The following is a 17,076-nucleotide window of genomic DNA, read 5'->3' as shown; positions in this document are numbered from 1 at the left end:
GCTCAGCTGTGTCATGTCCAAGACATTCGATAGATCAGAACAATTGTAGACAACGTAGCTAACTGGAAAAACTGAAAACGTAACTGAAAAAACTAGACACTATAAACAAAGTAAAATCAGTGTTTGATTGTTCATAAACATAAAAATGCGTTGTAAATACTCCATTTGCAGACATGATACTCAAAACCTGTACGGGTAATCCTTAAAAAAGAAAAACGCCCAAAAGCTGTAATGAAAAAAAAAAATGCTTCATAATAATAACAGATGGTATCAAAAAGCAAGATATTGTAAACAGAGAGGTCATCTGCTTCCGTGACGAGCTCAGCTATGTAATGTCCAAGACATTCGGTAGATCAGAATAATTGTAGACAACGTAACTATCGCGAATAAGTAGTGGCTTTTTCAGTGGATCAACTGCCAGGCTGCAGCAGCGTTACAAATCAATCGTTCATTTTAAGATAATGATGGAAATAATTCATCGCAATTATTAAAACAATGAATTTTAATCATTTTTTGTAGTGCATCTGATGAAAATAATTCCTCCTTGTATAGGAAACTGGAAAACAAAAAAATCAATGATACGTACTAACAACCCAGCCTTGCTTTTATATTGTCTTTTCACAGTTGCATTTTTAATCTGCTTTACCAGAAACGCTAAAACTAATTGCGTCGCCCGGGAATCGAACCCGGGTCAACTGCTTGGAAGGCAGCTATGCTCACCACTATACCACCGACGCTTTGATGAAAGATTGTAATCTAAAAAGAGACTCATTCATTTATAAAGAAACCTGCCTTGTCAGAGCAAATGTTCGCATGGTAAATCAGCTCTTACCTGAAAACCCCATTTCATATCTGATACGACCAACGACCACCTTATTTCTTTCTTTATGAATTTACTGATGAGGTAAATGACATTAAATTATACCTATTAAAAGAGATCGGTGCTTGTTTCATAGTTGGAACTCACCCAGTTATCGCGACCGTTAATGCCACTACATCTTTAAGGCGCAACGCAGGTCGCATTAACGGACTTACACGGTATTTTTCTTGGTGTTTTTTTGCGAATACAGGAGCATCTGAATTGGTGATCGCACCTTGTCATACAGCTTTACAGCGACGCTTCCAACCGTCATTTCTGTCCCGGGGAAGGGGGGACACTCCCGGAAAAACTGGGTGGGGCTTTGCCGCCCGTTTCTCGAAACCCTTGCACTCTTTAAGTCAAAAATGGCGATTTTCGCAACCCTATTTATGACCTGACCAAAAATTAGATACCCTATTTAAGAGCTGACACTTAAATCAGTACCCTTTAGTATTCAGGTCCGCCTTTTATGGTGAAAAAGTAGCTTCTTCTGAAAAAAGAAGCATACCCAATTCAAGACTAGAGTGCAAAACCATACCCCATTTGACCAAGACTATTCGGCCAAAAAACCATACCCTTTGGGGTCAAACATACATATACAGCCCATATTAGGAAGTAACCCCCAGGATTTCTGTGACGCGAAAAATGACATTCAGGTCCAAGTGTACATTTCTCATGTAGCGTCGGTGGTATAGTGGTGAGCATAGCTGCCTTCCAAGCAGTTGACCCGGGTTCGATTCCCGGCCGACGCAAGTCCAATTTTGTAAGCTTATTTAAATAAAGACAATAATTGATTTTTGTTCTATGCTTTTCGCAATCTGGACCTTTTTAAGTAACTCTCTGGTTTCAGCCAGTAAGCAGTTTGACACGCGTTCTTCTTCACAAAGTCTCATTCACATGGACACTAGCATGGGTCTTATTTATAGTACTTATAATCAGGTAAGCAAATTAGGTCATTTCGTTCACATTCCTTTATCGTTAGCTAATATTCCTCTCTTGGAACAGTATGCACGCGGCTAGTTGATTGAAGTTATTTCAGTGAGCTTATTTTTTTTGCATCGCTTCTCGTAGCGGTTTCACATATTACTTATTAGTATATAAATCTACTAGCGTTCTCACACGAATACCGTTCTCTGATTGGCTACCTTATTCACTATTCTGTTTTAACAAGAGATGATGATCTGTGTAGTTGATTGTAGGGAGTGAGTAACCCATCAGTGTGCTGTTGTTAACACAATGGCGGCAACTTTTTTACGTTTTCGAAGTGTCTGTGAAGGACCAGTAGATTTGTACTAGAACAATTAAATTATTCGCTCTCGATTTCTATGCGTGGCGGATAATTAGGAATGCGCCCTCGTCAACTATCACGTGATAGAAATCGAGAGCGAGTAATCTAAAGTTAGAAAACAAGAGTTAGAGTTATCCTGCAAAACATTTCACAAAGAACTCCCACACTAAACGACAGAAATAAAAATCAAATGCAGGGGCGGATCCAGGATTTTTCTTAGGAGGGTTGCACCACTAAGGAACGGCGTAACTGAGTGGTAAGGTACACAAATTTTAACAGCGAATACGAAGAAGAAGGCTTCATCCCGTGGTGGGGAGGGGGGGGGGGGGGTTGCGTACTCCTTGCACCCTCCTCTTAGATCCGCCTTGAGATGACGGAAACGAAGTTTATTCTGCTATATTCGAAAAAAAAAATCCTTACAAGGTCCCACCGAGATTTGAACTCGGATCGCTGGATTCAAAGTCCAGAGTGCTAACCATTACACCATGGGACCGTGTATACAGAGAGGACGGAAAAACTAGAAATTATAAGCAAAGTAAAATCAGTGTTTCATTGTTCATAAACTAAAAATGTGTTGTAAATACTCCATTTGCAAACTTATGATACTTAGATCGTGCACAGGTTATTCTTAAAAAAAAAACACAAGTTAAAATAACAAAAAAATTAAAGTAAAAAAAAAATAACTACACAATGACTACTGGTATCAAAAAGCATCTGAGAAACTGTAAGCAGAGAGGTTATCTGTGACGAGTTCAGCTGTGCAATGTCCAAGATATTCGATAGATCATAGACAACGTAACTATGGCGAATCAGTAGCAGTTTTGTTTTCTGAGTGAATCAACTGCTAAGCTACAGTAGCGTTACAAATCTACTGTTTTAATTTAAGATGATAATAGAATTGATTAATAGCAAGTATTAAAATAACAAATTAAGTCTAATCATTCGTTGGACTGCATATGATGAAAATAATCCTGTCCTTCTATCAGAAACTGGAAAACAAAACGATAAATACACCCAATTGCAAAAAAAAAAAAGATTTGCTGTTATCTTTTGTTTTGACAGTTGTTTTCAACGGCTCAAAGAAGTCAGCTTTTTCTGCTTTTTCATTCTTAGACAAAAAAAAAATAATTGCGTCGGCCGGGAATCGAACCCGGGTCAACTGCTTGGAAGGCAGCTATGCTTACCACTATACCACCGACGCGATGTTAGCAAATAGTGAGGAAGGCAATATCTGTAGGATGGTGAATAAATTTTAAATTGCTGATATTGGAAGGTCACACCAAGATATGAACTCGGATCACAGAATGCAGGGTCCATGGGTCCCTAGCCCTGTTCACATTAAAAATGCAAAGCAGAAGAGTAAAAACAAAACACCGTTGTTTTAAACTTGGTTATGCTCATAGATAGCTTTCAGGAGATTGCTAAAAAGATGATAGGTAATACAAAATGGCAGTGATGGAATAACTAGCAACTAGTACTTGAACTGCTGGCAGACAAACGCATAGTTTAAAAAAAAAACCTTGGAGACAATGACTTGAGAACACGGATTGTTATTAAACAACGTTTCTAGAGCTAGCGTTGAAATTGATTACCTAAACCATATTTGGATTTCTGTTGGACAACAAAGGCATTAGGAAAAATATACGAGTCAATGAAGGTCAGATTATCTGAAATAATAAAATCTGGCAACAGTTTTTTATTGAGTTAAACTTCTTAGTACGCTAGACAAAACTGTTCTGGATCGACATTTTTCGACAGAAAATTAAAAAAAAATTGAAACTATAAAATATCGAAAAGACAGAGAAAAACAAATCACATGTGACCAGGTCCCACCGAGATTTCAACTCGGATCGCTGGATTCAGAGTCCAGAGCGCTAATCATTACACCATAGGACCTTGTCCAGCTTGTGTGATTAAATTTGTTAAAAATCTGAGATTATAATTACGTCAAGTGAGTAGTCTTTGATCTGAATCAAAAGCAGCTTCAATAAAACGCCGGTGGATGGTCCACTTTGTCAATGCTATAGTGCAAAACGGGACCTCTATGTTATTTCAATAAAATTTAGTTTTAGGAAAACTTCTGAGGTTTGCTAAGGTTTCGCCATAAATCTGTAGTTTATATAAACAACTGTAAGTAATGAATAAACGCTTTTTTTCCAAATTAGTCAAGGTTGAAATGCTGTAAACGCCGATTGTGAACATTAAGGCGTTGAACTTGATAGAAACAAGTGATGTCCAGTGTCAGCACTTTTCTCTCACTTTGCTTTTACAAAGAGCCTCGCTAGTCAACTTGCCTCAGTTTCAAATAAACCAGAAACGAACACGCAAGTCAGAGGGTTCTTAACAGAATACTGGTTGTAACAAAAATTATTGTCCACTGAGTTTCGCTTTAAAGAAGAGACAAGATGAGTTCAAATTATTCAGTTTAGCTTCATTGAATGATATAAATTATTATTTCCTAAAAAATGGTGCACTTTGAAATTAAATTACTTCACAAATTTCTTCAGTTATCATATGTAAGGTCCCATGGTGTAATGGTTAGCACTCTGGACTTTGAATCCAGCGATCCGAGTTCAAATCTCGGTGGGACCTGATGGGAATACATGTGTGATTCAAATAGTCCGTGTACATTAATTTGGTGCCCCAAATGCTGGACTTTTTATTATTTACTTTTTATTGTTTTGAGTATCGTAACTTTACCAAAACTAAAGCAATTACTTAACAATTAGACCACTAATCCAATCTCAAACCGGAGTAAAACCAAAACTAAAACCAAAGCATTAGCCTGATTACTTTCGACCCTCACATGGATACCGCTCTGAAGTCACGGCAGTGGTGTTATTGGCATCAATTTTAACAAGGCCTGTGAAAGAGTGCATTTCCACGGAGTCTTCCATATTTATGAAAACAGCATAGCAATCTTTATGTCAAGAGATGAAAAACTGTAATATTTTAGGGATACGATGTATGAGACATTTTTGTTCCTCATGTGTAAAGGCCCTACGATATAATGCTCAACACTCTGAACACTGAATCCAGCAATCCCAGTTCAAATGTCGGTGCGGTCTTGATACCAATCCTTCTAATTTATAAATCTTAGGGCTACTTTAGGTAATCGAGCTGCAGTCAGTGCAAAAAACAGGACTGCAATCTCAATTTCTTATTTAGCACCGAAGATTCGACAGAAATGACACTGCTTAGGTAATATTTTTCAATCTAACTTTAAATAAACCACTTCTCTACCTATTTGTAGCACAAACGAGTTTCCATTTTTTTTTTTACATTCGTTTTACTTATGTAGCAAATGTTTTCCTTTGCGCGCCAGGAAAACAGTCAATTTTTAGAAACATTCATTTCCGCGGCAGTGTTGACTCGTTTGCGTTCCGTATGTACCGAATGTAAAGTCAAATCATAAACTATAGCTTAACTTTCTCTCCACAGGGCTCCAAGTCTGACACAAACTTAACTACAAAGGTAAGATTAAAACCCTTATTTTAATGTTGAATATTAACTGTACCAAGTGCTATGAGCGTCAGTTAACGTTTGTTTGTTTGGAAAAAAATAAAAGTAGGATAACATGAAAAAGCCCTACATCTCAGGATTCAGTTTTCGCAGTTGTTTCCTCAATCAGACAGAAGAAAAAAAAAATACTACGTCGGCCGGGAATCGAACCCGGGTTAACTGCTTGGAAGGCAGCTATGCTCACCACTATACCACCGACGCTTTGATGTACGGAATAAACTGAAAAAATAATATCGATTTTCATTCAAATCTGGAAAGAGCAAATGTTCACATGGTACATCAGCTCTTATCTGAAATCCTCTTTCAATCAGACTACGGTACCTCCCTGATCCGACCAACGACCCCCTGGTTGTCTTAGTTTCTTTCGTGATGAAATTTCCATTCTCTCCCCCACCTTTCCCCCTTCCGCCCCACCTCCCCCCGCCTAAATAATACGACCTGTCGAAGAAGCGTGATAAGATACATGAGCCAAGAAAAATGAAAATCAAACAAGAATTGTCACAACAGTTAACAAAATGTATTTCATTTGCGTCAACTGTTATGCGAACAACAGGAGGAATCTATGGGAATTAAAATATCAATTCAATTATACCTATTAAGAGAGATCTGTGTTTGTTTCTCAGTTAGAACTCGCCCAGTAATCACGTCGTTAATGCCACTTACAGTTTTTTTTTCTAAGGAAAACTAAAAAAACTAAAACTATAATATATCCAAAAGTAAAAAAATTATCTCATGTACCTAGGTCCCACCGAGATTTGAACTCGGATCGCTAGATTCAGAGTCCAAAGTGCTAACCATTACACCATGGGACCCTGCACAATCTGTGAAATTAAATTTGTTAAAATATCGGAATTTACGTTAAGCAAAGGCAAATCGAGACCGGGCATGCTATTTCAATAGAATTTACTTTTAAGAAAACTGCTGAGGTTCTAAGGTCTGCTGCGGTGTTCGCCATGAATTTGCAGTTTATAAATAAGCGTTAAAAAGTGAATATATTTTCTGCCAAATTATTTCAAGTTAACTGCTGTCATCGCCGTCTTAAGGTGTTGAACTTGCTAGAAACGAGTGATGTTGAGGTGTCAGCAATTTCCTCTCACTGTGCTCTTACAAAGCGCTACCCTCTTCAATAGTCAACTTTCGTTATAAATAAATTATAAACACTGTCAGAGGTTCTTACCAAAATACTGGTTCTGATGTAAATTGTTGTTCATTGAATTTTGCTCTTTATAAGGGACAAGATAAGAACATATTCTTCAGTTTAGGCTAATTGAATGATATAAATTATCTTTTCCTATAAAAAGGTGTACTTTCAAATTAAATTACTTGGCAAATTTCTTCAATTATGGTGTGTAAGGTCCCATGGTGTAATGGTTAGCACTCTGGACTTTGAATCCAGCGATCCGAGTTCAAATCTCGGTGGGACCTGATGGGTATACAACTGTGATTCAAACAGTCCGTGTACATTTTGGTGTCCCAAGCGTAGGGCTTTTTATTATTTTTATTAATATGTAGAGCCATTTTCAATTGAGTGTCGTAACTTGACCAAAAACAAACCAGTTACTTAACAATCAGACCACTAATCCAATCTTAAACCGTATTAAAACTAAAACAAGTGTGTTAAGGAAACCTTTGTACATTTCATAGCCGTCCACTGCAAAATGACCGCGAACACGAACGATGAGTCGAAATGCTAATTTTTCTTACTTCCATTTGGAATTGAACGCTGTCATTGCATATGTAGCCTTAGCGAGGTTTTAGAGCCATAGCCATCCTGGACAAATTCAGTTTTACAAGGAGTTGTCATCGGCGTCGCCGTGGTCATTGTTAAGATCCCTATATTTGCATCTCGGATGCCGGAAGGTCGATACACTTGTTTAACGTGGGGTCTGTCGTCCTAAGTGGCTGCTTTGTGCTTTGGTCATGTTTTATCCCAAGACCAATCGAACGCAAATGAGAGTATCGGATAAAAACGCTAAAAACTCACATAAATTCCAGCTCTTTGCCAAGGTTATTTTTAATTCAGCGATTAAGTTGTCGAGCGTTTCGGTAAGAAGTTTTTCCCTTAAGCTGAAACAATCTCATTTACGTTGCTTCGCCGATGCAATACGTTTTCATCTTGCCCATTACTACACGGCAATTGTTTGCATCTTCTTCTTCAGTATAGCTTTGAATACTAAGGCCATCGTCATCAACAACGTCCTTCAACTTGGCGAGTTGATACTCGGGACTTTCCCGCTCCAAACCAAGTAATCATTACAGTATTTCTCTTTCCATAGCTTTCAGTTCTCGAAGATCACGCCAGTTAATTGACCTCAGATCTAAATGTTGGAGAGACAATGATGTCTGGTGGAATAACATTAAAAATTGTGATGCTTTAGGCGGCGAGGCAGCGAAAGTTGTTTTTGCTCGTAGGCATTTGTAGACGGTAGACGTTCTCGACGAATTTGAAGTACTACCCTTTTCGCTGCAACACGTAATATTAAATGGCAGAGAGAACCTTAAACTAACGTCATCAATCAAGGCTTAGTCTGGCTACTGTGATTCAAGATACACAAGGCGAACGCGTATTTTACAGAAGACAAGCGTGCATTTAAGAATGTTTGGCCAATTAGCATATTATAGTCTCAAATTGAGATATGTCCGCCATTTTGAATAATCAAATCTAGCCGGTGTTTCGCTAGACGTCAGTGTTTTCTCATTGGCTCACAGCCAAACCTTTTGTTCTTTCGCTTTATAAGTGCGACACCACCCTGATGGTTGGACGGTCAGTTAAATCCACTGCAATATATACACCTCTCTTAATTTCTCTTAAAACAATACCTCCTGGATATATAATCAAGTATTCTTCCTCAACCAAACCCCTTAATATCCCCTCAATTTATCCCCTCAAAGTCTGCATTTCATTATTCCTCTACATATACCGACACATCCTACATCTCATTAATCCCCCACATTTACCTACACAGCCCACATCTCATTAATTCCCCACATACAGAGCCCACATCTCCTTAATCCCCCAAATATACCTACATACCCTACAACTCATTAATCTCCTAGATATACCTACACAGCCCACATCTTATTAAATCCCCCGCATATACTATAACTAGATCTGATTAATTCCCCAGTATACCTACACAGCCTACATCTTATTAGTCGTCCACATATACCTACACAACCTACATCCCATTAACCCCCTACATATGCCTACACTGCCTACATCTCATTAATCCCCTACATGTATCTACATAGCCTACATTTCATTGATCCCTTACATATACCTACATAGCCGACATCTCATTAATCCCACACCTACATATACCTACACAGCCTACAGCTCATTAATCTCCAACGTATACCTACACAGCGTACAGCTAATTAATCCCTTACATTTACCTATACAGCTTACATCTCATTAATCTCTCACATATACCTACACAGCCTACATGTCATTGAACCCCTCAAATATACCTACACAGCGTACATCTCAATAATCCCCCACATATACCTACAGAGTTCACATCTTATTAGCCCTCCACATATACCTACACAGCCTAAATCTCATGAATCCCCCACATATACCTGCACAGCTTTCATCGTATTAATTCCCAACATATACCTACACAGCCCACATCTCATGAATTCCTCACATTTACCCTCTCAGTTTACATTTCATTAAATGGTTTCTAGAGTCGTTACTTATTGTATTCAGTGGTTATCAACTCATGCAGAACCAAGTAGTCTTACGATATCTTGGAACAAGTAAATTGACTATCGTTATTCAAATTATCCGTTTACTTGACGTGCGTTCAGCCGTTCGAACGGATACCATAAGGAACGTTTTCGCGTGAGAGGTCACATATTTGCCGATGCATTTTTGTGGTTGAATCGGCAGAGTTTTTCTTTTTAACGACGCTTTTAGGATCGAGAAAGTAAGATTGGCGATGTACTTACTTCTTTTTACGTTACGCGTGATTGGTGAAAAAATTCTTCGTGATGCGTGATTTAATAGAAAAATTCAGCGTGATGCGTCATTGGTACCCCACCTTTGCCACCATCGTAATAATTTTCAATCTGACTTTAAATTAACCACTCCTTTCATTTATTTGTAGCACAAACAAGTTTCCGGATTTTTTTACATATGATTTCCACACTTATTTAGAAATTACAAATTCATGGCGAGAACCGGAGCAGACCTCAGAAACTCAGCAGTTTTCTTAAAACTAAATTCTATTGAAACAGCATGCCGGTCCCGATTTGCCTTTGCTTGACGTGAATTTCAACATGCTAACAATTTACTCTGATAAACTGTGAAGGGTCCCATGGTGTAATGGTTAGCACTCTGGACACTGCATCCAGCGATCCGAGTTCAAATCTCGCTGGGACCTGGTTATGTGAGATAATTTTTAATCTTTTTGATATGTAATAATCTCAGTTTTTTGTTTTTGTTTTTCTTTAAAAATTTGTAGCGCCATTAACGACGCAATAACTGGGTGAGTTTTAACTATGAAACAAACACTGATATCTTTTAATACTTTATAATGCAATTGATAATTTAATTCCCATAGATGGCGGCAACTTCTTTGCGTTTTCGAAGTGTCTGTGAAGCGGATAAAGCGTAAAGTTTTGAACAACTAGTAGATTTATATTAAAACAATTAGATTATTCGCTCTCGATTTCTATGCGTGATAGGAATCTCGAGCTTAAAATTTAATTGGAAAAGAGGATAGTTACCCTGCAAAGCATTCGGTAAAAAACTCCCAAACAAAAAGAGAGAAACAAAAAACAGATGACGGAAACGAACTTTATTCAGCTATATTCACAAAACAAAAAAAGAATCCCTACAATGTCCCACCGAGATTTGAACTCGCATCGCTGGATTCAGAGTCCAGAGTGCTAACCATTACACCATGGGACCGTGTACATAGATAGGACGGAAAAACAAGAAATCATAAGGAAAGTAAAATCAGTGTTTCAATGTTTATAAACATAAAAATGTGTTGTAAATACTCCATCTGATTTACAAACTTATGAAACTCAGGCCGTGTTAAGATCTTCTAGAAAATTCAAGTTATATTGAAAAAAATAATAATAATAAATAAATAAATAAATAAATAAAATAAATAAAGCTGCACAATAACTAATGGTATTAAAAAGCAAGAAACTGTAAGCAGAGAGGTCATCTACTTCAGTGACGAGCTCAGCTGTCTATTGTCCAGGATATTCAGTAGATTAGAAATTGTGCACAACGTAATTATGGCGTATTAGCAGTTTTTTTGAGTAAATTAACTGTTGAGCTATCATAGGGTTACAATTAAATCTATTTTTCATTTTGAGATAATAGAAGAACTGATTAATGGCAAAGATTAGAAGAGTCAATCATTCGTTGAACTGCCGGCGTCTGATGGAAATAATCCTGTCCTTATATCAGAAACTGGCGAACAAAACGATAAATACACCCAGAAAAACAAGTCTTGCTGTTCTATGTTCTCTACACAGTTGTTTTCAACAACTTAAAGAAGTCATTTTTTTTCTGGTTTTGCATGTTTAGACACACACAAAAAAATACTTGCGTCGGCCGGGAATCGAACCCGGGTCAACTGCTTGGAAGGCAGCTATGCTCACCACTATACCACCGACGCGATGTCAGCAAACAATGAGGGAGGCAGGTAAATAGCTTTTTTATTACTACATAAATTTTATATTTTTATCATCAAAAGTCACTCTCGTTCCCAGGGTTTTCAATCTTCGCTTTTGCGGTAAAAAGTTGTACTACCGTATCCCTAGTCTTAAGAATATCCGTGGAGAACATGCATGTATTATAAATTTCAGCAAGCACTGATTTCATTGAATTGAAGTCGTTTTGAAGATGGAAATTTGATACATGTTTTTTTTCTGTTAGTTAATGGTATCTTTAGTTTTCTCTTGGTTCCTGCAAGATTGTTGAGACTGTCGGGCTAAAATATAAAAAAATATTAGAAGTTCCAACCAAGATATGGACTCGGAATGCAGGATTCAAAGTCCAGATTGCTATAAGGATCCATGGGAACCTGTTGACATTAAAAATGCAAAAACAAAAAGTGTAAAAACAAAACACCTTTGTTTTAAACTTAGGGAGCTCATGAATATAGGTGATTGCTTAAAAAAACAATGAGTAATAAGAACTAGCAATAACGGAATAACTAGCACGTAAAATGGACGTTGCGTTGGAGCATATTCCCAGAAACTACAAAACAGTTCACACATTTAAATCTGTCATGTAATGGAGTCGAAGGAAACTCACCACCGCAGCCTTTCTTGCCTCTTCTGCGTTCATAATTTTGCCTCTGCGATAAAATAAGTAGATCGACGAAAAGAAATCCACGCACGTGACAAAAAGACGTAATAATTTTAACCAAGAACGGCTAAATTCGCGCAAAATTTAACAACTCCGATAAATTCAAGATGGCAGATGCATTTGAATCTCAATGAGAACGGAGCGAAATTTCGCACATGCGCGGGTCGTGACGTAGCTCCTTTAACGTGGCAGGCAAATGCATAATTAATTAAACATAGATGGTTATTAAATAATTGTTCTAGAGCATTAATTGCCGAAACCATATATGAATTTCTGGTGGACAATAAAGGCAAGAGGAAAAAGATTCCATTCAATGAAGGTCAGATTATCTGAAATTTTTAAAACTGCCAACAGCTTATTATTCTGTTTAACTCAGTTCTTATCATGTCAAACTCCTTGTTCTTTGTACTATATTCTTCTGAAAATCCCTCCTTAAATAGGCCATATTCGTATTCTCGGTATTGGACTGGAACTAGCTTGCAACTGAGGCTAATGTGGGGAACCTTTTCAAATGTAAATGAAATAAATCGCTTTTTAGTGATATTCCCTCGCATGAGCCTCCATTGCAAGCTAGTTCCAGTCCAATACCGAGAATACGAATATGGCCTATTTCTAGGACTTCTAAATGAAACTATAATATATCGACAAGAAAAAAATGTCCTACGTAACAAGGTCCCACCGAGATTTGAACTCGGATCGGATTCAGAGTTCAGAGTGCTAACCATTACACCATGGGACCCTGCACAGATTGAGAATTAAATTTGTTTAAAAGATCGGAAATTACGTCATTTCAGTCTCAGAGTTAAATCTCAAACCGGGATCGGCATGCTGTTTCAATCGAGTTTGGTTTTGGTTTTAACCACTCCCTTGCCTTTTAAGCTTGATTATTACTTTATACTTGATGTTTGTCTGCCGTTGCGAACAGTTACTGTAAAAGTGTATTTGTTTTGACCGGACCTTCACCGTATAAGTAAACCTGTATTTAGTTTCATGAATCGTCCTATAAACCTGTCCCGTGGTGTAATGGTTAGCCCTCTGGACTCTGAATGCAGCGATCAGAGTTCAAATCTCGGTTGGACCTCACGTTTCATTTTCAGAGTATATATTTACTTTAATTTTAGTCCATCATGGTCGTGTTTTATAAAGCGCGAAATTTTCTGCTTTTTAATTATGACCGTAGCATAAGAGAGAATAAAAAATATTAATCTTAAATAGCAAGGAAAAAAATCTTTTTTTTATCAGGTGTTATCGAACACAACTATTTTCAGTTCAACCAAAACCGGAAGAGATTTCTTATGATTTAAACTAATTTAATCTTACTCAAAAAAGTTGCGTCGGCCATGATCAGCAGCTGTCACTAAATAATCAACTTGAGAATATCTGCCAAGTTTGGTGGTTAATCGATGGTAATTGATGAGGTTATAAACAGTTTAATGTACCAGCGTCCTTTTAATGTTGGCTCATATACGTCCGATTTTCAACCCTCCTTAAAACCCGTCCTAGCAAGTTGCAGAGTTACCACCAAAACTTTTCATGTTTACTAGACCGTAATAAACACTTTTAGACTGGTGGCTTGCTTTCAGCATGAAATTCCCACGGGACTTAATTTTACGACATTTGATCCCAGACTATCTTGTTTGATTTTCATTTTTCTTGTGTCGTGTATCTTATCAGACTTCGTCGAGAGGTCGTGTTACTCGGGGGGGGGGGGGGGGGGGAAGGGGGAGAGAATAAAAAACTCATAACGAAAGGAACTAGGACAACTAGGGGGTCGTTGGTCGGATCAGGGAGGTAGCCTTATTAATGGGGGATTTCAGACAAGAGCTGATTTACCATGCGAACATTTGTTCTGTCCAGATTTCATTAAAAATCAATATTATTTTTCAGTTTTTTTCCCACATCGAAGCGTCGGTGGTATAGTGGTGAGCATAGCTGCCTTCCAAGCAGTTGACCCGGGTTCGATTCCCGGCCGACGCAATAATTTTTCCTTTCCCTGATTGAGGGAACAACTATGAAAAGTGAATCCTGAGATGTTGCCCTTTTTTCATCTTACTCATTTTGTTTTGTTTTGTTTTTTTTTTTTGCAAACAAACAAACGTTAACTGACACTCATAACTTCTGGTACAGTTAATGTACCACTATATGACCGACGCTTCGATGAAGGATTCCACTCAAAAAGGAAATTCATTTATAATGAAACCTGAATTGTCGGAGCAAATGCTCACATGGTAAATCAGCTCTTATCTGATAATTTCCTTTCGTAAGACTACCCCCTGATCCGACCAACGATCGCCTTGTTTCTTTTCTTATGAATCTACTGATAAGGTACATGACACAAAGCAACTGATGAAAATCAAACAAGAATTATTATAGAAGTTACTGAGAAGTTTACGTGTCCTGGACTTGGACTATCTTGTTTTTTCAGTAAGCAGTTTCACACGTATTCTTCTTCAGTAAGTTTCATTCACATGGACACTAGCATGGGCCTTATTTATAGTACTTATAATCTTTGTTACGTAACTATGTTGTTTATAATCTATGTTAGGTAATCATGGTAATAACCTCAGAGCTCATATTGATAGCAGAGATGGTTTGTATGCTCCCTGAAGGGATTTCTCTGAAAATTTTACCTTGAGATTTTTACTTTTAAATAAAGGTTTCTATCTATCTATCTATCTAATCAGATAAAGAAGCCAGGCCATTTCGTTCACATTCCTTCATCGGCGCTAGCTTCTATTCCTCTCTTGGAACAACATGCTCATAGCTAGTTGATCAGAGTTACTTTAACTTATTATTATTATTTTTTTTTGCATCGCTTCTCATACTGGTTTCACCTATTATATATTAGAGATAAAAAGAGTTATTCTGAAAGACATTCGACAAGGAACTCACTCACTAAGAGACAAATCAAAATCAGATGGCGGAAACGATGTTTAATCCGCGATAATTATAAACAAAAAGAAATCCTGACAGGTCCCACCGAGATTTGTACTCGGATCGCTGAATTCAGAGTCCAGAGTGCTAACCATTATACCATGGGACCGTGTACGTCGAGAAGACGGAAAAATAGAAATTATCAACAAGGTAAAAGCAGTGTTTCCTTGTTCATAAACATAAAAATGTGTTTATCCCTTGAGGAACTCTAAAACATTAAAATAATACTTTTTCTAAGACATGAACTGTTCAGATAGCCAAGTTCCCCGAAATAAGTCACTTTTTTTAACCATCATGACAGCTCTCTAGGCCGTCATGTAAATGCCGCGTCACGCAAAAGCTTAGAAATTCAAGCGTAGTGTATCACAAAACCAAGAACCCATTTGGAACGAAAATTTGTATGAATATTAGTTTTCAGCTGCTCTTGTACATCATTAAAGTAAATCTCAGGAAGATCAATAGTTTTGTGGTTCGAATTTTAGTGACGTCATTTCGTTTCAACAGTAACCTCGAGGAAAAAATCTGATTAAAGTGTTTTCGTCTACGTATACGTTTTGTGATTTCTTGTTCAAACGTAATGGAATGTTGATATGATGGCAGGGAGTCCACTGAGGAAGCTATTGGGTCGTTATTTAGGAGTTTCGTTGCCTTGCGGGATCCGGAGTTAAACTCATCCCACAGAGAAAAGATATTTGTCTTAAGGTCTCGGGACTTTCTCCGCTGAATACACCAAAACTTCTCCGACACGAGCTTGATTCCTCTTACTAACCAACAACCTCGTTCCCAGGGTCTCTCATCTTACCGCGCCCTGGAGCGAGCGAGGAGAGACCCTGGTTGGGTCTGGTCACGTGCCACTTTGACAATTGAGAACATCGGGAAGGGGTCCTCTGTAATCAGCAATTCGTCGCGTTAGGCTTTGTCGAATGCAACGCGCTGCGACTGCTATTACCCGCGGCGTTTATCAATACTTAGCTTTCAGGCTGAAATTTCGAATAATATCTATTCCAACGTTTACCTGAAGGTTAAGCAAGTCTGTCTCGAGGCAATTTAGTGGTTGCGATTTTCAGTGTTGCCGTCTTACCTACTGGATTTTATGGAAAGTCAGTCATATTCCAACTGGAGACGTCGAGCAGCGCAATTTCATCCCGTAGTAATTGTTCTTTCTCCTTTGAATGCACTCGATCAAATTGATGCAAAAAAAGAAGAATGTCTCTAGGAAAACGTATAGCTTCCTCAAAGTAAAGCTACGGCAGTCTCTGAAGAAAAGCTGGACGAAGATAAATATGATATTCGTGCAACGCACTGTGCTTGAAAACAGTTCTAATCAAATAGCCGGGTCCGGCGTCACCTGCGGCGTCACAATATAGAATGCAAGTAGGCAAATATGTTCACGGAATATTTTAATCTTTGTCCCTGGAGAGCCAATACTTGAGCCTTAAAACATAACTTGCAATAGAAACGAACCTAAACAAAGTATAAGCACGGCATGGCAAATTACAGAGGTGTCAAACTCTGAGAAGCGACGTGCAGTTAAGAGCGGAAACTTTGCAGACCTACGACCTCTAAAAATATGCTGTAACACAATCAAACGACTCTGCTCCACCTATAATTTCCATTTCTTCTAATAACACGGCATAAAAAAGTGCCCCTCAGAAATACGCGTGAAGCAAAGAAAGGTCGAGAGATCGAAAATTAAACGATAATGTGCACAATTGTCACGAACCGTTGGAGTCACGTACACTTCTTTGTTAACGACACAATAAAAATTATATTTTTCTATTTCTAGCCTCCTTTCGGTCGAAGATAAATCCAGTTTATCGGCGACGACCGCGAAATGGATACCGCGACCAGTTCGTTGTATTATCCTTCGCGCTCTGCAAAGTTCGGGGCGCCGACGGCGCGGTGACACTTCAATAAATGTTTTCACCCTTTCGCTCCTTTCGAAGTGACTTTGGCTTTCAGTGATCAATTAAAAGGCCCTGAATTCTCTAAAATTATTTAATCGCCGTTCACAAGACCCACACTTCATTCTGAGGTAAAAATGAGTCAAAGATCTTCTATACACAGCCTCGGCCGCGGTGTGCATTCGCATTCTTGTGGAGATTTTTGCTGCGGAGCGAGCGTAGCCAGCGAGCA

The 17,076-nt window shown here is 38.2% G+C and overlaps 11 non-coding genes across 11 annotated transcripts; 4 read left to right on the top strand and 7 right to left on the bottom strand.

Moving 5' to 3' along the window:
- Nucleotides 1–665: 665 nt before the first annotated feature.
- Trnag-ucc (transfer RNA glycine (anticodon UCC)) lies at nt 666–737 on the bottom strand. Its single transcript has one exon. It is a non-coding gene; the product is annotated as a tRNA-Gly (tRNA).
- An 802-nt stretch (nt 738–1,539) lies between these two features.
- Nucleotides 1,540–1,611, top strand: Trnag-ucc (transfer RNA glycine (anticodon UCC)). The gene has a single exon. It is a non-coding gene; the product is annotated as a tRNA-Gly (tRNA).
- A 957-nt stretch (nt 1,612–2,568) lies between these two features.
- On the bottom strand, nt 2,569–2,640 carry Trnaq-uug (transfer RNA glutamine (anticodon UUG)). Its single transcript has one exon. It is a non-coding gene; the product is annotated as a tRNA-Gln (tRNA).
- Nucleotides 2,641–3,276: 636 nt separating this feature from the next.
- On the bottom strand, nt 3,277–3,348 carry Trnag-ucc (transfer RNA glycine (anticodon UCC)). Its single transcript has one exon. It is a non-coding gene; the product is annotated as a tRNA-Gly (tRNA).
- A 1,319-nt stretch (nt 3,349–4,667) lies between these two features.
- On the top strand, nt 4,668–4,739 carry Trnaq-uug (transfer RNA glutamine (anticodon UUG)). Its single transcript has one exon. It is a non-coding gene; the product is annotated as a tRNA-Gln (tRNA).
- A 1,059-nt stretch (nt 4,740–5,798) lies between these two features.
- On the bottom strand, nt 5,799–5,870 carry Trnag-ucc (transfer RNA glycine (anticodon UCC)). The gene has a single exon. It is a non-coding gene; the product is annotated as a tRNA-Gly (tRNA).
- A 539-nt stretch (nt 5,871–6,409) lies between these two features.
- Trnaq-cug (transfer RNA glutamine (anticodon CUG)) lies at nt 6,410–6,481 on the bottom strand. The gene has a single exon. It is a non-coding gene; the product is annotated as a tRNA-Gln (tRNA).
- Nucleotides 6,482–7,022: 541 nt separating this feature from the next.
- On the top strand, nt 7,023–7,094 carry Trnaq-uug (transfer RNA glutamine (anticodon UUG)). The gene has a single exon. It is a non-coding gene; the product is annotated as a tRNA-Gln (tRNA).
- A 3,421-nt stretch (nt 7,095–10,515) lies between these two features.
- Nucleotides 10,516–10,587, bottom strand: Trnaq-cug (transfer RNA glutamine (anticodon CUG)). The gene has a single exon. It is a non-coding gene; the product is annotated as a tRNA-Gln (tRNA).
- Nucleotides 10,588–11,239: 652 nt separating this feature from the next.
- Trnag-ucc (transfer RNA glycine (anticodon UCC)) lies at nt 11,240–11,311 on the bottom strand. The gene has a single exon. It is a non-coding gene; the product is annotated as a tRNA-Gly (tRNA).
- Nucleotides 11,312–13,911: 2,600 nt separating this feature from the next.
- On the top strand, nt 13,912–13,983 carry Trnag-ucc (transfer RNA glycine (anticodon UCC)). The gene has a single exon. It is a non-coding gene; the product is annotated as a tRNA-Gly (tRNA).
- The last annotated feature ends 3,093 nt before the right edge of the window (nt 13,984–17,076 follow it).

This window comes from Orbicella franksi, chromosome 2, assembly GCF_964199315.1.
Source record: "Orbicella franksi chromosome 2, jaOrbFran1.1, whole genome shotgun sequence".
Taxonomy (NCBI): domain Eukaryota; kingdom Metazoa; phylum Cnidaria; class Anthozoa; order Scleractinia; family Merulinidae; genus Orbicella; species Orbicella franksi.
The sequence above is the reverse complement of the archived record's forward strand: the minus strand, read 5'-3'. Positions and strand labels throughout refer to the sequence as shown.